Source organism: Anolis carolinensis, chromosome 2 (genome assembly GCF_035594765.1).
Source record: "Anolis carolinensis isolate JA03-04 chromosome 2, rAnoCar3.1.pri, whole genome shotgun sequence".
In the NCBI taxonomy this organism is placed as follows: domain Eukaryota; kingdom Metazoa; phylum Chordata; class Lepidosauria; order Squamata; family Dactyloidae; genus Anolis; species Anolis carolinensis.
This window is the reverse complement of record NC_085842.1, coordinates 27,498,605-27,524,859: the sequence shown is the minus strand read 5'-3', so window position 1 is coordinate 27,524,859 and position 26,255 is coordinate 27,498,605. Positions and strand designations below refer to the sequence as shown.

The following is a 26,255-nucleotide window of genomic DNA, read 5'->3' as shown; positions in this document are numbered from 1 at the left end:
GTGATATCAAACTGCATTCATTCTACAGTGTAAAAATGATGAAGTGGCAAAATCAGCAAGCCAAATGCCTAGTTTTTCTCTACCCACATTTCTCCATGCTTTGGATTCCAGTTACAGACTTGTGGGCAAGTAGTAAACAACCAACTTCACAAATACTGCATCTTGTTTGGATTCTCGCAAGCTTCTCCAGTGTATGGACATAATGAATCTGACTGAGCTGAATTATTTCAGTACGTGCGACCCTTTCCCCCTTGAAGACAATCAGCTATACAAATGTAGGATACAAACAGCTAGCAGTTAGACAAGTCAAACCCTGAAGCCCACGCTTAAGAAAACTGCTGAGGTGGAGGACAACACATAGTCTTGAACACAACGCATTACACTCCTGGAAAGGGAAAGCAATTAAAGACACACAGATGGTTTAAACAGACACTTTGATGATATAAACATTTAAACACAAGCTGGCTGATAAGTACGGTACATTCCTTCCCTCTTGCATCTCTTTGTGAGCTGAGCCCACACATACTTGGATCCAGAGATCTATAAGAGCCCCACATGGTAGCATGGTACAAATGTGATTTTGTTTTGTTTCCACGGATATAGATCTGGCAAAACACACGAAAGCATACCTGGGGTCATTTCACACTATGCAGTTATATGCATCCCTCCGCATATGAGGTTTGGCTTTTGTGGATAGTAATTTCTTTATCCATAGTTTTTCACAATCATGGGGGGTCTTGTTCCTCCATTCCCAGCGGATGTGGAAGACTGACTATAGAACACAATGATTGCTGCCCACTGAGGTTGACTTGCCTAAAGTCATCTAGAAGGTTTCATGGGGATTCAAATCTAGGTCTTTGGAAAATTTGTAAGTTGTAAGAAAATCCATTAAATCCATACATCCAAAATGATATCTGACACGTGGGCATGGCCCGCACCAAAAACTTTAGAATTGAAACTTATCCAATACATTTTTGTTTCTATTTTGTAAATTTCAGAAGGCTCCCTCCCAAAGTCAGCTTCATTTTCATGGCTAACCAGCAAAGCCAAGCCAATAAAGCTCCTGCTCCTCTGTAAATTAATGGCCTCTTGGCCATTAGGAGATGGAAGGGAGGGAGAAAACAGAGTTCCCTGCGAAGAAGCAAAGAACTCTGGGAAATGTAGTTTGGGAAGGTGATGAGCCCTATGCCAGAGAATTCAAAAGGCCTTGCCCTAAACTACATTTCCCAAAATTCATCAGCATCAGAATGTCCCAATCAGGATAGTGGAGAGAGATTTGCCCTTCTGTAGCTAGCCAGAGTTCCAATAAATTGGTTAATATTCTACACTATGATTTTTATTTCTGTGTTATAAATGTCATTTCTTAATTAGTTCTATCATAAAAACATGGAGAAAGTTTATTAAACTACAAAAACTTTATCTTTATGGGAGGGACATTGTGCTATAGCAGGATAGTTTTTCAATGAATATCTCATCATCAAGTCTCAACCAATTCAACATAGTTTATGCCACACAAACAAAGTTTCTGGAATAGAACAACTACTTTCAAAGTAAGAACTACACAATTAAACAGGAAATGACACATTCAGATTAGGAACATATTTTCTTTATTATTAAAATATATTGTTTATTAAAAAATTGAAAATTCCACAAAAACCCATGGATAAGTGAAATGTTCTGAAAATTGGTGTGCTAACAGTGGTAAATGTGTTCTACCATTGTAGCAATTTTCACCCCAATAACTGTAAAAATAAGGAAGAACGGAGCCACGGAAGCCCACTAACGTGTGCAATTACTATAACAAAAAGTAACAAAATTTTGTTACTCTCGTTATAGTAATGAATTTTTCACTAATGATACTTTAGAAACACTTTAGAAATGAAGCATCAGTGCCCCCTCTAATTTGCAATGACTTTTGAAACTTTTTTGTTGATTGCACATGCCTGCTAAATACCCTATGAACCTACAATTTCCATTATTTCATAGACTGAGCTATGGGAAGTTAAAATTTTGTCAGACTGCATTAATTGTAACTCCCCTTGCCTTCTATAGGACTGATTTTGGATAGACAATGCATTGGATTATGTAACCCCTTCTTTCAATTTAGCTACCATGGAAATCTAGACCTTAGAAAAGTTACTTTTTTGGGGTTATAAATTCACAGATTTCTTCACGCAGCACTATTAAGGTTGCAGCTCCTTATGAATAAAAATATTTATTGGACCCTGAGCAACTAGGGATTATAACCACTTTCTTCTGATGGAGTGCCATGTTCAAGCCTTGGCTATATGCACACAGGTAGGCAGTAGTGAAGTGGAATCAGAATGAAATGGGATTTGAAAAATGACAACTGTGTAATTAAAATGGGCCATAAACCTTTAAAGGGTACATTAGCATAAACAAACTGGCATCTGTAAACTAATACAGAAGTCTACTAGGTTGGAAATTGCCCTTGAAGTAGTGAAGTAATGTATGTAGCTTCTATGCAAGTTTTTTTCCTTTGAAGAAAAACAAAATATTTCATCATGTTTACCTTTCCAAGCTCTGTGACAAACCATCTCTGCAACAGCCCAAAGTTTGTTTTAATTCTTGCTTTAATTCTTTGCATGCTTTCATGAGTTCCAGGACAGGGGGATAGAAAGTAATAACAACAACAATAACAATATTATTATATTTATCTATCAGAAGTGAACTGATTGTATAGTTGTAATGTATTTAAAAACACAAACAAAGTTAAAAACTTGGCATTATACTAAATGTCCTTTGACCAGTAGCTGGCCACTTGGAGTGCTTCTGGTGTTGCTATAAGAAGGTCCTCCATTGTGCATGTAACAGGGCTTAGGCTGTATTGAAGTAAGTGGTCTGTGGTTTGCTCTTCTCCACATGCGCATGTCATGGACTCCACTTTTTGGCCCCATTTCTTAAAGTTGGCTCTGCATCTCATGGTGCCAGATGTGAACATGTGAAGACCACCATTTGAAAACCACTAGTAATAAAAAGCATACCTGTCTTACCTGTCCAAACGTATCTCCCCCTATGAGCCTTCTAGAACTCTTAGATCATCGGGGGAGGCCCTGCTCTCGGTCCCACCAGCCTCGCAGGTAAGGCTGGTGGGAACGAGGGACAGGGCCTTCTCGGTGGTGGCTCCTCGGCTGTGGAACACCCTCCCCAGCAACATACGGCAGATACCAACTCTCCTAGGCTTCAGGAAAGCCTTAAAGACATGATTGTGCACGCAAGCTTTTAATGAATGAGAACATGGACTTTACATGACCTGTACGAAGACTTGAGGATTCTGGATGAATGGATTTTAATCTTGGACATTCTTAAAATTTTATATAATGTGATTTTATTTTGTAATGGTATCTGTTTTATATGAACTGTTGTTTTGTAGATTGTTTTATATGAATTGTTGTTTTTACATTGTTTTTAGGCATTGAATTTTTGCCATTTACTGTAAACCGCTTTGAATCTCCTCGGAGAGAAAGGCAGGGTAAAAGTGATGTAAATAAATAAATAAATAAAAAGCATGACCTTGTTAGAAGTCAGCCTTTGAACAAGTGATGTTCATAAGCATTCATGTAATGGCACACAGGTAACTCAGCTGTTAAACTGACGAATCATGTCTTTGAACTGCCAAGGACAAAGGCATGCCACTACAAAAATATTTTTGATTAGCAGAGGATGGTTGTTTCTTTGAAGTTGAAATTGCAGTTGCAGTTGTAATTGTAATTGCTGTTGCCTAAAAGATATACACTCCCTTGAAACTTCTTAAAGTATTCACTCAGAAATAAAAAAGTCTTTTTTGAAAAATAACTTATCTTGTTTACTCACAAACATCTTGTATTAATTCACCATACAGGCACCTTTTTTATTTAAGGTTCAGTTATAGATAGGATGTAGTTCTCTCTGTGTGTTGAATACATAGGGTATCATTCCTAATCAATACTCCATAGTCTTTAGGTATAGTTGCACTCACTGAAGTCCATAAGTCATACTTCTCTAGTGAAGTCCAAACAACAACATGCATCCACCTCCACTGTGGTGTGATGCAAAAATGCATCCACCTCCATTGAGGTGTAAAACAGACACACCTCCACTGAGGTGTTAAGCAGACTGACTACAAAATGGAGTCCTGAATCTGAACATGCTCAGTACAATCACACACCAAAGAGGTACAGTTAAATTGGCAAATCAACATACACATAGAATACAAGTTAGCCAATATATACATTAACAAATAAATAGTGAAACACTTGGGAAACTGCTATTTCCAACAGGATGAGCACTACAGGCAGGACTTATGTGTTCTCTGGCATCAGTATCTTTGTCTTCCTTCCAACTACAGTCATCCCTCCACATTTGTGGTTTTGACTTTTACAGATTTGATTATTCATGGATTTGATTTAAAATGTTATTTCTAGGAATCTAGATCCTCCAGTGCAACTTGGCCAGTCATACTGGAGAACAAAGAGATTCCAAGGAAGAACATCACTCAGTTATTTCTAGGTCCTCCAATGGTCAGCTTCCATTGGAGTTCAACCATAAAATCCTGCTGAAGGATCTAGAAATTTCTAGAAAAGTGTTGTCTCTGTTTTTTTTAAAGCAATTTCTTTATTTGCAGTTTTTAACTTTCACAGGGGTCTTGTGCCTCTAACCCCAGCAAATGTGAAAGGCTGACTACATACATTGTTCTTATCCTTTTAAAATCCAATCTGAAGAGGGATTTTGTAAAACCTGAAAGATTGTTTCCTGCTTTGCAAATTTCTTCCCCAAGTGAGTTCACTAAAAGGACACAGGATTATACTCATCACTTTGAATGGTGCTTGTAGGCACAAAAATGGATATAAAATCTTAAACAAACAAAGGGTGTTTCTTGCAAAATAAGTAAGGTGTGGCTGTGAAATAGCATGTTTTGCAGGTATGAAAAGGAGTAGAGGAATAAGAAGTCTTGGGACATAGAAGTGATTTATTTTAGCACAAATCTTTCTAGATTGCAGTCCACTTTTGCAGAAAAATTGCTGGATGAAATATTTCAGTTTTCCAGCACAAAAGCATAAGTTACAAAATTGTGATAGTGGGAGCAAAATGGTATATGTTTAATCCCTATGACCAGGGCCGTAGCCAGAAAATTTTTTTGGGAGGGGTTTTGAAAATTTCGGGGGGGGGGGGGGGTTGAACCCCTAGCACATACCCCTCCCCGCTACAAACCTGTCAATATCTGCTTGAGATAGTGCCTGGAGGGACTCTTAATGTTTTGCATCTCACAGACTTAGCATGGGGATTTGGTTAACCAGTTAAAATTCATGAGTAAATGAGATTTTTTTTATAACTTGAAAAATTTCGGGGGGGGGGGGGGTTTGAACCCCTAAAACCACCCCCTCGCTACAGGCCTGCCTATGACTACATGGCTGTGGAGGTTAAGGTTGCCAAGTGTCATATATGGCACTGGGCTCCTGTCTCTGGGTAAATATGAACTGAAGAATTAATGCAGTTTGACACCATTAATAATGATGATGATGACGATAATAATAATAACAATATTATTAATTTATATTCTGCTTTATCTCCCTGAGGGGTGGATTACAGAACACATATAAGGCAAAGATTCAATGCTGTTATACAATAAATAAGACAATACATAAACAGAAGGTAAAGACTTTTCCCATCTTTTCCATTTCCAGCATCTAGAGGCTGTGATCAACTCCGGTCACGGGTGTGTTTGTGTGTGCTGTCTCACCATCTTCCGTGTCAGGGAGCTTTGTCATCCTTAGACGTCCTCCCGATCAAATCGCCGGCATGTCCTTATAGGCGCTTTTTAATTACCTCTCCGCTTAAAGCAGTACCTATTTATCTACTCACATTTCTGCTTTCGATCTGCTAGATAGGTAGGGAGCTGGGGCTGATTGTGGGTGCTCACTTCGACCCGGGCTTGAACTGCCAACCTTTCAGCCAGCAGGATTTTCTGTAGCTAGTGGTTTATACCACTGTGCTAAGCCTGGCCCCACTTCAACTGCCATGGCTCAAAACTATGGAACCATTGGAATTGTAGTTTTACCAGGACTTTGACTTCCCTGCCAAAGGATGTAGTCATTTCAAACTCCCAGTATCCCATAGCATTGAGTCATGCCAACTGCAATAATTCTATAGTATAGATTCACCTTCTGTCATGGATGTGTTGAATGAGGAATTTCAGCAGGTGCTGCGGGTGACCCAATTCTTAAAGGGATAGGAGCCCTGTCTCTTTTTCAGTTTGGCAACCCTACTGGAGGTATACAAATAAAATTATTTGTATTTAATTATTCTATAAATAATATTCTAGGCTATGGAATAAAATATGGAAATTAAATATAAGCTGAGTATGCCTTATCCATAATGGTCCACATAGGTCACATCTTTGTTTCCTGATGTTTTCATATTCCCAAACTTTATTTTTTTTTAAAGTATTGTGTATAATATTTATATCCAGGAATATGTTTATGATATCCCTGGAACAGGAGTGAATCTTGTATTTAAACATCAGAAATAGGACTAAGGTTTAAATACAAAATTTCAGCATGTGCAGTACATGCAAATATTATAAAATCAAAAATATGAAGCATCCCTGGCCCCCAAGCATTTTATCACTTGATAACACTATGCAACACGATTTTTGTTCTTGGTTTATAAATGTCATGTCCTAGTAGGTTCTATCATAAAAATATGAGGAAAGTTCAACAGCTCAGCGGTTTAATCTGCTGCGCCACCAAGGGCTCCCAGGCTTTCCCCCAGTGCCTCCTTATAATCCAACATCTACCCTTATCCAATGTTCTGCCAGCCTGTTTATGTTGGATAAGTGAGACTCTATGGTACTGTATTATAAAATAAAAAATACGAAGCATCCCTGGCCCCAAGCATTTTATCACTTGATAACACTATGCAACACGATTTTTGTTCCTGGCTTATAAATGTCATGTCCTAGTTGGTTCTATCATAAAAATATCGGGAAAGTTCAACAGCTCTGTGGTTTAATCTGCTGTGCCACAGAGGGCTCTCAGGCTTTTCCCCAATGCCTCCTTATTATCCAACATCTTCACTTATCTCATGTTCTGCCGGCCCATTTATGTTGGATAAGCGAGACTCTATGGTACAGTAGAGTCTCACTTATCCAACACTCGCTTATCCAACGTTCTGGATTATCCAACGCATTTTTATAGTCAATGTTTTCAATACATTGTGACATTTTGGTGCTAAATTCGTAAATACAGTAATTACTACACAGCATTACTGCATATTGAACTACTTTTTCTGTCAAATTTGTTGTTAAACATGATGTTTTGGTGCTTAATTTGTAAAATCATAACCTAATTTGATGTGTAATAGGCTTTTCCTTAATCCCTCCTTATTATCCAACATATTTGCTTATCCAAATTTCTGCCGGCCTGTTTATGTTGGATAAGTGAGACTCTACTGTATTATAAAATAAAGCATCCCTGGCCCCAAGCATTTTATCACTTGATAACACTATGCAACACAATTTTTGTTCCTGGCTTATAAATGTCATGTCCTAGTTGGTTCTGTCATAAATAAAAATATGGGGAAAGTTCAACAGCTCAGCGGTTTAATCTGCTGCTCCCAGGCTTTCCCCCAATGCTTCCTTATTATCCAACATCTTCACTTATCCAATGTTCAGCTGGCCCGTGAGGTAAAGGTAAAGGTAAAGCGAGGTAAAGATTTCCCCTGATGTTAAGTTCAGTCATGTCTGACTCTGGAGGTTGGTGCTCATCTCCATTTCTAAGCCAAAGAGCTGCCGTTGTCCGTAGACACCTCCAAGGTCATGTGGCCGGCATGACTGCATGGAGTGCCGTTATCTTCCCGCCGGAGTGGTACCTATTGATCTACTCACATTGGCATGTTTTCGAATCCAGGGAGAGGGGTGAGCTCCCACTGTTAACCCTGGCTAATTAAGGTAAAGGTTTCCCCTGACATTAAGTCCAGTCGTGACCGACTGGGGGTTGGTGCTCATCTCCATTTCTAAGCCGAAGAGCCGGCATCGTCCGTAGACACCTCCAAAGTCATGTGGCCGGCATGACTGCATAGAGTGCCGTTATCTTCCCACCGGAACGGTACCTATTGATCTACTCACATTGGCATGTTTTCGAACTGCTAGGTTGGCAGGAGCTGGAGCTAACAGCGGGCGCTCACTCCGCTCCCGGGGTTTGAACCTGGGACCTTTCGGTCTTCAAGTTCAGCAGCTCAGTGCTTTAACACACTTCGCCATTGGGGCTCCTTTATGGATAAGCGAGACTCTATGGCAATTCCTTTTGGCTCATATAGACCTGACACACTAGTCTGAAGTGTTGTGATGGCAGTTACAAGTGGTGTCAAACTTTTTTTTTCTCGTGTCAGGAGCAACCGGAGTTGCTTGTGGAGTGAGAGAATTGGCCGTCTGCAAGGACGTTACCCAGGAGACACCCAGATGTTATGATGTTTTTACCATCCTTGTGGGAGGCCTCTCTCATGTCCCCGCATGGAGCTGGCGCTGATAGAGGGAGCTCATCCGCACTCTCCCCGGGTGGGATTCGAACCTGGCAGCTTTCAGGTCAGCAACCCAACCTTCAAGTCACAAGGCTTTTATCCCCTAGGTCACCGGAGGCTCCTGGTGTCAAACTGCATTAATTCTACAGAGTAGATGTAGAATGAGAGGCGGGGATTCGAACCTTGGGCTTGTTGGATCAGAGTCCAGCGCTCAAGCCACTACGCCATCCCAGCCTTGACCATCTTTGTCCTTATCATCAAGGAAGAGGTTTATTCTGAACTCCCCCCCGCAGGAGTGGAAGGAGGGGGCGTGGCTTAGTGTAGCCCCGCCCCTTCCCCGCCCCAGCCGGGGAGACAATGCGATCCCAGCCCCGCGCTGAGCTTGCCATGGCGAAGGCGCGCCCCCCGCCCACTCCCTTTGCCGCCTCCTCCTCCTCCTCTTGGTGCTGCTGCTGGGGGTGAGCCCCTTTCCCTGGATCCAAAAGCTCTCTCCATCCACATCTCCGCTTTGGGGGAGACCCTTGAACGGACCCCCGCCCCTAAAAGAAGTCCCAACCCTTCCTCTTCTGGGGCAGCAGGGACTAGTGGATGGAATCGCCCTGGGCGAGGTAAGCAGGGGAAAAGGTTGGAGGCGGGGGTCTGTGATGGTTAGGGGCTGTGTTTTGGGGTGATGGGGGGTGCAAAGCCGAGATGAGAGACGGAGGCCAGGAGGGCTTCCAAGGAGGGGGTGTGTCTGTATGGGGGGGGGGGCTTTGACCCACTCTTTGCGGGTCACAGGAAGGAAGCCTGTTCCTGAATTGGATCAGCCTTGTCTGTTCTTATGGGAAGGCATTCATACCAAGGGGTTTCTTTATCCCATGGGAGGATAGAGAAAGGGGTTGAGACATGGCTTGGGGGGTGGGGGGTGGGTGGGAATAAAAGCAAAACCCTATTGTGGAAAAGAATAAGATTAGAAGATCTGAGAGGCATATGTCTTCCATATCCCTGAGTGGGTTGGGGGGGGGGGGAGGGTCAGTCTTCAGTGTAAGAGCAGACACACAGACACAGACTTGTTCCTGAGTGGGGTCAGTTGTGGAGTGCCTCCTTTTGATAAGAAAGGAGGGGTTTCTTGATGCCATGGGAGATGCTGAACTTACTGAACGAAACAGTTTGAATCCGGGGAGAGGGGTGAGCTCCCACTGTTAGCCCTGGCTAATCGAAGGTAAAGGTTTTCCCCTGACGTTAAGTCCAGTTCTGACTGACTCTTGGGGTTGGTGCTCATCTCCATTTCTAAGCCGAAGAGCCGGCATTGTCTGTAGACACCTCCAAGGTCATGTGGCCGGCATGACTGCATGCAGTGCCGTTACCTTCCCGCCGGAGCGGTACCTATTGATCTACTCACATTTGCATGTTTTCGAACTGCTAGGTTGGCAGGAGCTGGGGCTAACAGCTCATTCTGCTCCTGGGATTTGAACCTGGGACCTTTTTGGTCTGCAAGTTCAGCAGCTCAGTGCTTTAACACACTGTGCCACCAGGGGTCCCTTCTGGCTAACCTACCAGTTCGAAAACATGCAAATGTGAGTAGATCAATAGGTACCACTCCAGCAGGAAGATAATGGCCCTTCAAGCAGTCATGCCGGCCACCTGAACTTGGAGGTGTCTACGGACAACACCAGCTCTTTGATATAGAAATGGAGATGAGCACCAACCCCCAGAGTAGGACACAACTAGACTTAATGTCATTGGAAAACCTTTACCTTTACCTAAGAGTGGTGGTGCCTAGTAGGGTTATTTATTTATTGTGTCAGAACCAAATCAAGGATACAGTTGTAATGTATTTAAAAACCCAAACAAAGTTTAAAACTTGGCATTATACTAAATGTCCTTTGACCAGTAGCTGCCCACTTGCCGTGCCTGTGATATTGCTATAAGAAGGTCCTCCATTGTGCATGTGGCAGGGCTCAGACTACATTGTAGTAGGTGGTCTGTGGTTTGCTCTTCTTCACATTCACGTGTTGTGAACTCCACTTTGTGGCCCCTTTTCTTACGGTTGCCTCTGAATCTCGTGGTGCCAGAGCACAGTCTGTTCAGCGCCTTTCAAGTCGTCCAGTGTTCTGTGTGCCCAAGGCTTGAGGTTCCTGGTTTTAGTCTGCCACTTTTGGCCTCTTGCTTGCTGAGGTGTTCCTGCGAGTATCTCTGTAGATCTTAGAAAACCTGTTTCTTGATTTAAGGCGTTGGCTTGCTGGCTGATATCTGAACAGAGGATGGGCCAGAGATGTCACTGCCTTGGTCCTTTCATTATAATCTACTTCTTGGCGGATGTCAATACAGGCCAAACAGTATAATTTCTCCAGTGGTGTGGAGCATAAACATCCAGTGATAATGTGGCATGTCTCATTAAGAACCACATCCACTGTTTTAACATGGTGAGATGTATTCCACACTGGGCATGCATACTCAGTAGCAGAGTGGCAAAGCGCAAGGGCAGATGTCTTCACTGTATCTGGTTGTGATCCCCAGGTTGTGGCAGTCAGCTTTCATATGATATTGTTTCTAGCACCCACTTTTTGCTTGATACTCAAGCAGTGCTTCGTGTAGATCAGAGCATGGCCCAGGGCCATGAGCATGGCCCACCGAGGGAGGGGGGAGGGGGGGGGGAACCAGGCCTGGCCAAGTATTTGGGTGTGCTGCAATGCTCCAGTGGGATTCCTTCCAGGTATTCCCCAGAGTTCAAGATGCTTGTCTGTTCTTAAGGTGAAAAGAACACATCTGTGTTTTAAATGGATTAGGAATCAGCTGGTTTTCCCTGTAATAGGCAGTAAGAGCACCTAAAGCTTCAGAGAGCTTCTGTTCAACCATTTCAAAGCTTCCTACTTGGGTGGGGATGGCACAATCATTAGCATAGATGAAACTCTCTGTCCCTTCTGGCAGTGGCCGATCATTTGTGTAAATGTTAAACTTTTTCACGAAAGTCTTGGGGTGTTTTTGGTGGAAGATCAGAGGGAGACTTGCTTCTTGTTCCTGAGTGGGGAGGGGGGTCAGTTTTGGAGTGTCTCCTTTTGATAAGAAAGGAGGGTTTTCTTTATCCCATGAGAGGTGAGAAGCAGGGTTTTGGGGGTCTAAGAAAAGTGGGCGTGATGAAGACCCAGACCCTAGTAGGATGGTCCCATGCGGATAAGAATAAGACCAGAATGTCAGAGGCGGGAGACTTGTTCCTTATTCCTGAGTGGGGAAGGGTCGGTCTTAGATTGTCTCCTTTTGGAGAGGAATCATTGGAAAGTAGGAGAGGGTTTTTGTTATCCCAAGGAGGGGTAGAAGCTGGGTTTCTGGGGTCTAATCCAAAGGGCATGTGTGTTAAGAGCTGGACCCCTTGGTCCACTAGGTGGGGAGTCCCATGGCCATAAGAATAAGATCAGAAGGTCAGATGGGGGATCCTTGTTCCTAAGTGAGGAGGGGTCAGCCTTGGAGTGTCTTTGGCTGGGACTTTGGTAGAAGATCAAAGGTGGAGGACTTGTTCTTTGTTCCTGAGTGGGGAGGGGTCAGTCTTGGAGTGTCTTTGGCTGGGACTTTGGTAGAAGATCAAAGGTGGAGGACTTGTTCTTTGTTCCTGTGTGGGGAGGGGTCAGTCTTGGGGGTCTCCTTTTTAATGGGGAGTCATGGTAAGAAAGGAGGAGGCTTCTTTATCCCATAGGGGGAGGGAAACAAGGTTATGGGGTCTTAGTAAAGTCAGAGTTGGGGTGGAGAGTTGCACCCATGAGTCCCCCAGGAGAGGAGTCCCACAAGAACAGAAGAATACAAATAAGAGGAGAATTGCTTGTTCCTGAGTGGGGAGGAGTCAGTTGTGTAGTATCTACTAATATAGAATCATTGGTAAGAAGTGAAGGTACTTGTTTATCCCATGGGAGCAGGGTATCTGGAGACTAAGCAAAATAGAAGCGAGAGAAAAGCTGAGCCTAGGTCCACCAGGAGGGAGGTCACTTCTGAGAGACCTCAAAAGGAGACCTCAGAGCTCCTCAAAGAAGAATAAGAGTCCTATTAATTAATAGGGATCCTAACCAGAAGGGTGGGTGTGGGGCAGGGTGTTGCTCTTGTCCTCCTCTTCCTTCTTCGGAGGTTATGAGGGTCAAGTATCGTCTGAAATAGCAAGAGCAGGGGGTGGGGATGCATCTATACCTCAGGATGAATGCATTTTGACACCACTTTAGTTGTCATGGCTCAATGCCATGGAATAATGGGGTTTGGTGAGGCACCAGCTGCTTTTGGTAGAGACAGCTAAAGACATTGTAAAACTACAGCTCACAGGATTCCATTACATTGAGCCGTGGTAGGTAAAGTAACTTCAAACTGCATTCATTCTATAGTACTGTAGATCAGGACCATAGCCAAAGACATTGCCCCTTTAAATAAGTGTTTTCCCACCACAAAAATGTTGCTTCCATCCCCAAATTTTTAGCTTTTTTAAAAACTAGACATTGAAAATTGTCCATTCTTAGGTTTCTTCTATCTGCTGTGTTTCCCTAATATCTTTTGCCTGTCTCTTTCAATTGGCTGCCAATATTGTGTTTCTGAAATCTCAATTGAAGTGTTAAGTTATTGCAATTCCAGAAATTTGGTGACTGGAAGAAAATGTCGTTGTTGTTGTTGCATCTCTATAATATTATGGCAGTCCTAAGTCAGAGTTCATTAGGAGGCAAAATCCTTATTTTTAGTCTTGCTCTTGCTCCCTGAGGAGCTAACTCCTATTTTAACACAAGCTGATTAGCCTGTAGTTTGTTGGATCACAACCTATATCCTTAGGTATGCAGATGCTTGAGTGTCAGGTTGGGTTGCCAGAGCGAAATCTGGAGAGGGCTCCTGTGCCTTTAATGGTTGGGTAGAAGAGGGAAATTCAACAGGTGTTTCCGGTTACCTGGTTGCATGACAAGCAAAACCTGTTTAAATGCCTTCTTCTACAGACTTCTGAAAGATACAGGAGCTGTCACCAGCTTTCACTCTGGTAACCCTAAATCTCAGGCATACCATCAGCTTTCCACACTTGCGGGTTTGATTTCTACCAATTTGATTATTCACATATTTAATTCAAATGATCTCTCTAGAAATCTCTATCTCCTCCAGAGTATTTCTATGATCAACTTTTCCAATACATTGGTGAACTTAGAGATTTCTAGAGAGAAACCTCCTTAGGAATCTCTAGATCCTTTGGATTGATTCTCTAGTTGGCTTCTAGTAAAAGTTGACCATAGTCATGCTGCAGGCCTCAAAGATTTCTGTATAGAGGACTTGTCTCAGATGGGGAAAAAATCAATTATATACTTTCACAGGTTCCTGTGCCCCGAACCTCAGCAAATATGAAGGACTGACTGTCTATCTGTGTGTGTATGTGTGTATACAACTACTTTGTGTGTGTGTTTGTGTGTGTGTGTGTGTGTGTGTGTGTGTGTATACACACACACACACACACACACATACAGTAGAGTCTCACTTATCCAACATAAACGGGCCGGCAGAAGCTTGGATAAGCGAATATCTTGGATAATAAGGAGGGATTAAGGAAAAGCCTATTAAACATCAAATTAGGTTATGATTTTACAAATTAAGCACCAAAACATCATGTTATACAACAAATTTGACAGAAAAAGTATTTCAATACACAGTAATGTTATGTTGTAATTACTGTATTTACGAATTTAGCACCAAAATATCACAATATATTGAAAACATTGACTACAAAAATGGCTTGGATAATCCAGAAGCTTGGATAAGCGAGTGTTGGATAAGTGAGACTCTACTGTATATTCATATACATACACACACATAAAATATATACACACGTATACACATGCACACACACAGATATGTGGTGGTGGACCTGCAGTCAGATTGAAATGGGATACATAACATCACCGTTTAACACTTGTAAGGTTGCATGCCTTACTTAGAAGTGAATGGGAAGCAATTTAGAGAAACATCCAAAAAGAAACCCGGTATCCAGGTTTTTGGACTCCAGCCCACCAAGTCCTTCCAAGCATCTCACAGTTGGCATCTTAAGTACTTTCCATCATCTCCTGCCAGCAGGCCTTCTGGTTCTTAAGCCTTACCGATGCAAGGCAAGCAGTATTTTAAATTGGGACTTCTTGGTTATTATTAAGTAAAATCTGCTGGGATAAGACAGGAGGGCTTCTGTTTGAAAGGGAGAATTGTCTGAAAACTACAGCTAGTGTTGAAAAGTTCCACATTTCTTTGGGATGAGGTGGAAGGAGAAGAGGCGAAAGCGTGGATGAATCCCAGAATCTCTAGTGCTTAGGGAGTGCGGTGTGTTGGTGAATGACACTTGATTCCTAGAAGGATCCACGGTTGGAAATCAAAAGGACGAAATGGAGAATTTTGTACTTCTGATATATGATCATGAGATAACATGATATATGATCATGAGATAACATGATTCATTAGAAAAAACAATATTTTGAACAATTGAAGGCAGCAGAAAAGGAGGAAGACCTCATTGTACATCTAGTTAGTTAATGAAATCACGGCTCTTAGGGGGCATCTACATTGTAGAGTTAATGTAGAATTCACACCTTTAATGCCATGCCTTGATGCTATGGGATCATTGGAGTTCTAGTTTTACAGTGTCTTTAACCTTCTATTTCAAAGAGTACTGGTGCCTTACCAAACTACAACACCAATGATTCCATAGCATTGAGTCTTGGCAGTTGAAGTGGTGTCAAGCCAGAATCAGTGGATTCTCATCCCATTATATAGAATGGTAATCAAGGCCATTTGGATTTATTTTTGGGAATATTTACAACTCATGAGTACAGAATCTGGAGATATAGAATCCGTGGATATGGGTGCTAGCTATATACTGTGCTGATTGTCCCCTATTCTGAATGAGATTTCTAAATAGGAACATTTGGAGAAAGATAAGGAATGAGAATCTTGTGGGACAGGGTTCCTCAACTTGATTCTGTTCCTGATCCCAAATTCTTAAGCTGTATGGGTTGTCAGAAGCACTCAGTCCTTCATTCTTACCATTTTGGTCCACTTATTTGACTTTTTATTTTTGTCTGGCCTTAGCTGGTGGATTTGGACATTCTAATAAAAAAGAAAAATGGTTTTTGTAAACCTGAAGTGTTGTTGAGTGACATCCAAGTGGTAGCTGACATAACTTCCAATTTAGGTGTCTAAAATGCTACTGGTAGATCACCTGTAGCATGCAAAAATGCCAGATAATCCTTTATTATGTTATCTTGGGTTGTTCTTTGATATTTGCTATTCCGCTGCTCCCAGTTGAGAGGGGTAAAGTGGAATGCAAACACTAAATGGCAAAACAACAACAAACAAACCTGGGCGTGCCATTTGGGAACTCTTGCTTCTCATGTGCATATGAATTGAGTGATTTGTGTGTTCGATCAAAATCGGGCAGCACGGTTTCAAATCCCTGTTTGTTAATAAGGCTCATTAGGTGACATTTCGGTCATTTTCTCTCATCGTAGCCAGCCTGTGAGGATTATTGCGAATTTAAAAAGCAAGCTTGGAAGGACCGTAACCCCTTTGACAGAAGGGCAGGACAGGACATATTATAAAGATCTGAGCTCATTATGCCCGCCTTGTATCTATGAAATTGCCTTCTAGAGTTAAGCAAGTGTTCCATTACAGCCCTGGTTGTTTGTTTAGGGCAAAGTGCAATTCCAACTAGATATATATACTCTCTGTGTGTGTTTGCATGTGTGTGTATTTAAGCCTATCAACTTGTCTCTTGAAACATTCCCCATAAGCCACACAAGCCTTGGTGATCTTAAAACAGTTTCTTGGCATTGTGTGGAATAGTTCTCCAAGGCCAGCTGGATGGGTGACAGCGGCTTGCAGTTCAAGACGGTGGGGTAGATTTACGACATCCAGTATTTATTATTTCTGAGCTCATGTGTTTCATTCCCTTCCCTTCCCATGGCTCAAAACAAATTTTGAAAACCTCAACGGGACTAAAAGATTACATTGCCTTTTGGGGGTGAGGGTAAGGGGAGAGGAAGAAACTGGCATTTGGCTGTTTCTTTTTTAGCTCTCTCACCTTCCTGACCTTGGATGGCTGGAAATAAAATAAGTATTTAACTGGTTAAGAGGAGAAATAGGTTCATGAAGGAACTGCTGCTGAGATCTTCGGTTGAGAAGTTGACACTTATATGTGTTCTTAAAGGTGTTTTGTTCACCTGGAGGCATTTTCTTCATTTTCTGTACATTTCTCTTCATTGTTTGTGATTGCTCCTGTGTTTTATGACTCCGTTCGAGGCGACTGTGTGTTGATTTGTGCTTCCAGAGTGGCTGGCTTTGACTCACCTTACAGTTGATCAGCAAAACTGGCTTCTTCGTTGGCTTGTGTGGATGTTCACACTCTATAACAGAAAATCTAGATTTGACATCCAGAGTAAATAAATCCTGTGGAGCATATCTGAATATATGATATATTCAGTTACTGAAATATTTCTATTCCTCCTGAAGATCTCAGGATGGCTTACAGTAAAATCCATTTGCAGTAAAGCTAACCTACCCAGTCAGTTTTAACTATGAATTTTAAACTCATGTCTTGTGACTACTGAATTTTAACATTTGATCTGTATATTTTAATACATGTGTTTCATAAATATACATTGTATAAGTGTATATATTATATAATGTTTTATGGTAATGTGTTTTAAGCTATGTTGTGCCCCACCCCGAGCCACGAGAAGAGGTGGGTAAGAAATAATAATAATAATAATAATAATAATAATAATAAGCAAGTAATTGTAACAGTAGAAAAAGGAGTTAATAAAAATATATAAGTGGTTAATAGAGTCTGTTTTTACCATTACACTCATGTATAAATCAACAAAAAATTGACCACCAAAATGGGTTGACGTCTCCATGGTTGATGTACTTTTGGCATTTTTGAATGTCTTGGTGCAATAGTATTGCTAGGATGTGTGGAAGGAGTGAGACCACAATTACTGTCATCTCTGCAATCTCCAGAATCCCCTAATTTGTGTTGGACACATGATATCACCCCCATCCCACAGCCCCTATGCTGCACCTTCCCTTCTGTGCTGCTTAGAGCACGTAGGGAGTGGTTTACTCATGAGAAAGCACCAAAACATTCAAAAAGGCCAAAAGTGTATCAACCATGGAAACGTCAACCCGTTTCGGTGGTCAATTTTTTTTTTTGATTTATACATGAGGACACTCACTTTACCTCCTTTTGCTCAGCTTGCCTCTTCTCTCATCCATTGCTGCTGTGACCACTGTTCCCATCCTTTCCTTTGCTATCAAAGCCTTGCACTCTTGTTCTGCCTTCTCCAGTAGCAGCGCTCTCATCTCCTCCAGCTCCTGAGTGACAGAATATTTGGCCATGCAGACTTGACAGCTGATAGCAGTCTTGGTGACTCCAAAGCAGCTCTACAACGTCACTGGTAGCCCAGTAGCCAGAGAAGTGGAACATGCTTCGCTCCACAAAGTTGGAACATGCTAGAGTGTGAGGCTTTGCTGGCCAAAAAAAGATTCAACTCTGAATGGCACAAAAGTGCAGTTTTATGAGAGAAGGTCCATGAGAATAAAAGCATGTTGTGACGTTGAGTGGTGAAAGGCCTTTTTGAATACCTGCACAGGAAAATGATAGAGATGCGGACTGAGGTGCTACTGTTATTTTCCAGTCTTTGTGCAGTGATCCACGACTTTTCCACAGATCATATTAAAATACATAATTTTGGCCCACCAAATCTGCCCTTGACTTGTACAGTAAATTGACGAATTCTCTTCATGTGTTCCTTCTTGTGAACTTCAGGGTCATCAAAGTTGACTTGAAGGTACAGAAGGAGAGAAATTGAGGATTGAGGTTTCTTGGCAAGCTTTCTTCAGAGAGGGTTTGCCTTTGCCTTCCCCTTCCCCTGATGCTGAGAGAGAATGACTTGCATAGGGTCATTCTGTGGTCAGTGGGTTTTCATGGGTGAATGAATGGGGATTCAAACATCCTAATATAGTGGTCAGACCACTACACTTTACTAATTCTCTTCTTGTATTGTTTTTTTTTTTACTGCTTTTTTTTGTCTTTCCATCTTTTTGAATCTGTTGGTCCTTTTGTCTGATGAAAAATGAGACTCGGTCCTTAAATGGCTATGGCTCACTGGGTTTAGTGTGGTGGTCTATTTGACCCGATGTGTTAGTCATTTAGGAATAGTTTTCTGAGCAGATTTGAAGGTGAAGTAAGTAGAAAAACATGGTGTCAATACTGTTGCATGGCAACTTTTTTGTGCACACAAAGCATCCTTGTGCCAACTTGACCCGATGGGACATCTAGCTCATATGAGTTACAACGCAGATGGGGAATCCTTTTTAAAGGTTGGGAGCTATAGTCTTTGAAGATGGTCTCTCAGGGTTCACATATGGTTGCGGCTGAAGAAAGTGGCAGTGAAGGGTAAGAGACAGAAGTAATTGAACCTAATATCTTTGTATCTTTCTTTCTGCAACACTGTGCTCTGTCTCCTTCTCATTTCTTCTTCTTGTCATTCTGGAGGCAAATGAAAACTTTTCTGTTCCAACAGGCTTTCTTGGAACTGACCATTAAGGCTTTTAGTAGTCTGCTGTTTCATGGTGTGATTTGTATCCCTCCCCCATCTCTTTTAATGGATTTGCTTTTCTGTGTCGTGTTTTTTTAAACCTTGGTTTAATAATAACTTTGAACATGTGCTGTCCACATATTCTGCACCCATGATTCTCACAATCACACATTGAAAATCTCTTTACTTTATCCAAAATGTAAACCATGATTTCCCTTTTATATATTTTATATAAGGGACTCCATTCTACTATGCCATTGCATATAACAAGGCATGAGGACTCATGGATTTTGGAACCAACCTTTAGTGCAGTGGTTCTCAGCCTGTGAGTCCCCAGGTGTTTTGGCCTACAACTCCCAGAAATCCCAGCCAGTTGACCAGCCATTGAAGGCCAAAACATCTGGGGACCCACAGATTGAGAACCACTTCTGTAATGGATAGCAAGAGCCCAGTGTGTTTTAATTATAGTACAAAACCCATATCTATAGGGAATATATATGTTTTTGACCTTACTATTAAAGGAGAAACTAAAGATAATAGCAAACCCTATTGGAATGAATGACTTCATCTCAGAGTTCTCATAGAGTTGTGCTGGAGGGCCTAGGATTTTGCTAGCATGATTATAGTCACGTCTGATGGAAGCAACCATAAAATTACTCAGGGGACTTAAAAATTCTCAAGACACAACCGATTGCATTGAATAAAGGTAGGTGAAACCACAGGTACTAGTCCATTGGTGGAAGGGACATACTAGTTTGAATGCAAACCATCTTGAACATCAACATGATGTTGACAATGGTACTAGGAGTAGTGTGTAGTGATACTCTATTTCGCTCTCCTGCCTTTCTACTTATTGCAGTAGTTCTCAACCTGTGGATCCCCAGATGTTTTGGCCTTCAACTCCCAGAAATCCCAACAGCTGATAAACTGGCTGAGATTTCTGGAAGTTGTAGGCCAAAACACCCGGGGACCCACAAGTTGAGAATCACTGACTTATTGGCTTATTTGGCAGGAACAGATCAGACTTTTAGAGGTTTGTAAAGACTTTTGAATTTAGACTGAAAGCTACAAAGGGACCTCATGTTGTCCACCCTGGTCTACATTGTCTGGCTGTAAACCCTGGGGTTTCAGACAAAGACCTTGGTTGGAGATGCGAGGACAGACTCCGCAGTGCCTTTTGCATGCAAAAGGTGAGCTCTTACCCCTTGAGTTATGGGCCATTTTCCTTCATAGTCTCATGGCAAGTCCTCTCCTGATGGGTGCTTTAAATCCTCAGCTTTTCATTGTGATAAATTGCACTTGTCACCTTAATCACATGAAAGAGCCTTGTAGCACTATGAACTCAAGCAGATTTATTACATTCTGAGGATGAGAACCCACTTTGTCTCTTGCTTTAATGTGAAATCTGCTATTAGCAGGTGTTTCTTTACTGGTATGGAGGTGAGCAGTTAGTAAACAATGAGCCTAAAAGACTGTAAAATTCAAGGTGTGTGATAGTAGGTCTGTTGCATTTCTGCACAGAATGATGTTACTCTTCAGCAATCAAGATTGGTGGGGCGTCTCTTGCTCCATTTGAACAATCCAGGTTGAAAGGGATAGTCGTATTTCTTCCCATTCTTGGGCCTGATGCTGATGTTTAGAAACACATGATACTACTTGCCTGTGCCACAAAATACAACAAAACCCTAAATTTACATAAGAGTTCTATCTTTATTTGCCAGCCGAAATGCAGATAGTACATCAAGCTTTCAAAAATGTTCTGGCTTTTTAATCAGGAAAAAGATGCTAAAAATCATACAGGAGAAAAAAAAGTGAAATGTTTGAGTCGTAGGTCTACATTTTATGACAGATGTTATTTCTGTTGTCGGTTAATCTGGTCTTGAGAGATATCAATGCCGGCAGAGGTCTGTCCCCATCTTGGTCATGTTGGGATGGGATCAAGACAACAGGACAATAAAAGACAGATAATGAAATTTCAACTCCATTAACCACAAAGATTCTTGAGAATAAAAGTAGCCCTGCCCTTTCTTAAGCAGAGAACATTATGTTTCTCAAGAAGTCCTTGTACCGTTAATTTAGGGTCTGTGTAGGTAAAACATACCGATTTGTGATCCGAATCAAAGTGTTGCCTTTGTTGGAGGTAATTGTATCACAACAGGGGAAATTTTAACAAGAGAAAATGGTTTGGGAGCACAAACAAAGACAAGATGGCTGTTGGTCAGAGATGCTCGGAATTGTGGCCCAGTAAGATTTGGGGCCCTTCCACACTGCACAATGATAACAGTGATTTAACTTTAAATGCTATCCGATGGGATCCCATGGACTTGTAGTTTGGTAAGGTAGTGGAGCTGCAAAACGCATGATTCCTTAGGAAGTTACCATGGCAGATAAAGTGGAAATATAGTGATATTTTAACTGGCTGCATTTGTATTGTAGAATGAATACAGTTAGACACCACTTTAATTGCCATGGCTCAATGCTATGAAGTCATGGAAGTTCTAGTTTTGCAGGATCTTTAACCTTCTCTGCCAAAAAATGCTGGTGTCTCCCAAACTGTACATTCCATAGCATTGAGCAGTGGTGCTGAACTACAGACATTCTACAGTGTAGATCAGTGGTTCCCAGCCTCCTGACTGCTGCTTCTCCTCCTCCCTCCCCCTGAGTGGAGCCGTTCCATGTGGCGCCTGGAAGCGGGGGCGCCTTGGTGTCCGTTTTTAGGCCTGTTCCTGGGGTTATTTGGGATGCTGATTCAGAAAATTGCATTGGATAGATCACATCAGCTTTAGATTATTAAATATGGGTTTCTATGGGTTTGCATATGGCGGCTACTGGATGGCATATGTTCTGTATCGAAAGTAGAGCTGATGTGGTCTATTCAATGCAATTTTCTGAATCAGCACCCCAAATAACCACACTTTTTTCGTGTCAGGAGCAACTTGAGAATAAAAAAATTAACTAAACTGAATCTAAAGTTGATCAAAAACTGATTCGTAACCCTTTTGGTACTAATGTTGGAGAGTGGTCCCTGGTCAAAGTGGTCCCTGGTCAAAAAAAGGTTAGGAACCACTGGGAACATCTCTCCTAGAGAGATGATCTTTCTAGAAATCTATACGTTCTCCAACATGACTGTGTGGTCACATTCCAGCAGACGTAGACTACATAGTCACACTGAAGGACCTACAGCTTCCTAAAGAGAACATTTAAATCAAATCAGCCAAAGTCAAACTCATAAATTTGGAGAGCCAGCTGTCATTGTTTATTAGGAATGGATCCTGTGTTCCTTCCCAGTCTCCCATTCCACAAGGTGGAAAATTTATATACTCACATTATTGTGATTTTGTGATGATGGGGATAGCAGTAGTAATGGAATCCTATGTAGAAAAATCTCAAAATGAAATGAATTTCTGTATTTTAGAAAGCCAACAATGCTTTTAAAATATCTGTGTCTCTTTCCCCCTCTTTCCCTCTTTCCAAACATAGATTTAAACGGAAACATGTGTTACATTTTTTCCGCCTTAGCACATCCTGGCTGCTCCCCTTGGCTGGAATTCCTTCCTTTGTGGGTCTTGGTTTCCTTTTGCTAAACAACCCTAGCTCCAACCCCCGCCCCTCCAAATGCATTAGTGACCTTCACTGACCTCATTTTGGTGACTTTTGTGACCTATTCCGGAGGGAAATGGGGGATTCTCTCTCTGTCTGCTTCGGGATTTCTGGTCAAATGCGTTTCCCATTCAACTGTAAACCATTTCTTTGCCAAGACAATCCCAGTTCTAAAGGAAGTGCCGTTTTATTGCTATATTTTGTCTGGAAGGAGCTTCCCTCCGGAGTGAGATAAGGGCCCTGTTGCATCGGGAAGCCATCCCAGCAGTGGTTTCCTCCGCTCTCTTCCAACCCAACCTCTAAAGATTAACTGAGAATGGCCTCTTGACCAGAACCATCTGTGCACGGAGCTCATATCTGAGATAAACTGAGCGGGATTAGGAAGGACGGAAAACTTGGGAGGACCAAACACTGCTGTGAAATGTTTAATACAATTACACTAAAAGAGAGGAGAGCTCGCTTTAACCCCAGGCTGTGTGATGTGAAGCTGGAAATCATCTTGTGGAAGCGTAGTATTTAATACAGTATGACCACTCATGTCTGTGGGGAATGCATCCCCAGACTTTTTTTTGTGAATACATCAAGTTGTGGATAATAAAAGGTAAAAGGTAAAGGTTTCCCCTGACATTAAGTCCAGTCGTGATTGACTCTGAGGGTTGGTGCTCATCTCCATTTCTAAGCTGAAGAGCCGGCGTTGTCCATAGACACCTCCAAGGTCATGTGGCCGGCATGACTGCATGGAGTGCCATTACCTTCCCACCGGAGCGGTACCTATTGATCTACTCACATTTGCATGTTTTCGAACTGCTAGGTTGGCAGGAGCTGGAGCTAACAGCGGGCGCTCATTCCACTCCCGGGATTTGAACCTGGCACCTTTTGGTCCACAAGTTCAGCAGCTCAGCGCTTTAACATACTGTGCCACCAGGGCCCCCAATGGATAATAGTGATGTCTTATTTTCGGTTGGATGTATAATGGAGATATAGAGAAAATGGCATAACTTGTACAGGAATACATCAGTATTTGAACATGCTAACAAGGAACTGTATACAGTGTTCCCTCACTTATCGCAGGAGTCACGTTCCAGGACCACCCGCGATAAGTGAAAATCCGTGAAGTAGGGACTAGGCTTTTCCTTAGGAAGGAAGTAGAAAGAGAGAGGAAGGGAAGAAAGAGGCAGGGGAACATGGTGCCGCCTCCTTCTCCTCCAGCTGCTGTTTGGGCTCCTTCTCTGTCATGCTGCCCACACCCAACTGAGACCACCGCCACTGGAAATCATAAGTTTTAATGATTTATAATATTATTTTAGTATTATTTAAAAAATGAGAAACAGCAGGGGCGTGAAAAGCGAACCGTGAAGTAGCGAGGGGATATCAGTTCTGTGGATGTGGGGTCCTATGTATTGGATGTAGCATTGCAGCTTCAAACCTGGTCATTTTAGGGCTTACTTGAATATATATAGGAACCCCCGGTGGCACAGAGCTTCTGTACTTGCTGACTGAAAGGTCGCCAGTTCGAATCCGGGGAGTGGGGTGAGCTCCCGCTGTTAGCCCCAGCTTCTGCCAACCTAGCAGTTCGAAAACATGCAAATGTGAGTAGATCAATAGGTACCGCTCCGGCAGGAAGGTAACGGCGCTCCATGCAGTCATGCTGGCGGTTATCCCTCCACATCTGTAGTTTCAACTTTTGGCTTATTTGTCGATTTTGTTGATTCGATTTAAAATGTTCTCTTTAGGAATCTCTGAGGTCCTTTCTACACTGCCATATAATCCAGATTATCTACTTTGAACTGGATTATCTAAGTCTACACTGCCATATAATCCAGTTCAGAGCAGATAATGTAGATTTTAATGGCAGTATAAAAGGGGCCTCAGTTGTAAAGTGGGGTTTTATGGTCAACTTCTTCCAGTCGTGCAGGAGAACCTAGACATTTTTAGAGAGAACACCTCTCCAGGAATGTCTAGGTCCTCGAAAGCAATTCTTTGGCCAGCTTCCAGTGGAAGCTGAATATAGTGTCATCCTGGAAAACCTGCACAGCGGTTTGTATTACCAACATGTATTTTTTGGCACTGAGCCCCCAGTGGTGCAATGGGTTAAAGCCTTGTGCCAACAGAACTGCTGACCTGAAGGTTGTCAGTTCGAATCCAACCCGGGGAGAGGGCAGATGAGCTCCCTCTATCAGCTCCATGTGGGGACATGAGAGAAGCCTCCCACAAGGATGGTAAAACATCAGAAATATCCGGGCATCCGCTAGGCAACGTCCTTGCAGTTGGCCAATTCTCTCACACCAGAAGCGACTTGCAGTTTCTCAAGTTGCTCCTGACACACACATACCCAAATTGGCACAAAATTAGCAAGTTTGATATATTAAAAGATCAGATTTTTCAGACCAAAATTGCAAGTCGAATTTCCTTTAATTTTTTTTAAATTTCTTGTTAACCTTCTTCTGTAAGGTAGTTAACTGTAATGGAACCACTTTGTTTTTCCAGTTTATGAAGAGAAGCCAAAACAAAATAAGAAATGGAAGAAACCATCAGCATTTCTAAAACAAAGAGAATTACTTTGTGTCCTCAGGTTCTCCATAGTGTCACGCTGACACAGAGCACTTATTCCTATAATAAGATTAGAGAAAAGATAATCAAGACCAGTAATTGCAACAATCAGATAATTTACCTTGTTTTACATAATAGTCGCCCATCTAGCCTGTGTGGAGATGTAATTTCTGGGGAACATTTTGTCTGAAACATTTGACTTACCACTCTAAAAGAAAATAACACTCAGATTTCAGTGTTTCCAGGGAAGGAAGACTTTGTGAAATATGGAAGAGATGTTTTGATGTCTTTTTTCCAGGTCCTCCTCCCTTTACATTTGTCTATCTATGATGTATCACAGGCATGGGCAAACTTCGGCCTTCCAGGTATTTTGGATTTCAAGTCCCACAGTTCTGAACAGCCGGTAGGTTATTAGGAATTGTGGGAGTTGGAAGTCCAAAACACCTGAAGGGCCGAAGTTTACCCATGCCTGATGTAGCCTATATGTTAAATCAGATCATCCCAAGCATTTCTTCCAATCTGTTTATTAATAGCGAGGTAGCATCCAGAAATCTAATTTTTATTTCTATGGTTATGCCAAAGGTTTTTCAAAAGAAGGCCAGAATTCTCTGTCAGAATGTATGTTATGCAACCTTATATTTACATAGTGGAGGAGCCAAAGGCTTGTTGATAATTGTAAAGATATGTTACAAAATCAGTAATAGTGTCCCAATTTGCATCTAAACTGTACAATTAATGTAGTTTGATACCACTTTAACTGCCATGTCTTAATGCTGTGGAGCCCCCGGTGGCACAGCAGGTTAAACCGTACTGCTAACATTGCTATCTGAAAGGTTAGTGTTTCAAATCTGGGGAGCGGGGTGAGCTCCCCCTGTTAGCCCCAGCTTCTGCCAACCTAACAGTTTGAAGACATGCAAAATGTGAGTAGATCAATAGGTACCGCTTTGGCAGGAAGGTAATGGCGCTCTATGCAGTCATGCGGCCACATGACCTTGGAAGTGTCTATGGACAACGCTGGCTCTT

At 42.1% G+C, this 26,255-nt stretch overlaps 1 protein-coding gene across 1 annotated transcript in view; it reads left to right on the top strand.

The window, feature by feature from the left end:
• The first annotated feature begins 8,867 nt into the window (after positions 1-8,867).
• Positions 8,868-26,255, top strand: part of ddah2 (DDAH family member 2, ADMA-independent) — a 53,191-nt gene continuing 35,803 nt past the window's right edge. The window contains exon 1 of the mRNA XM_062969518.1: positions 8,868-9,125. The gene's annotated coding sequence lies outside the window, so the exon portion shown is untranslated. The remainder of the gene's footprint in view (positions 9,126-26,255) is intronic.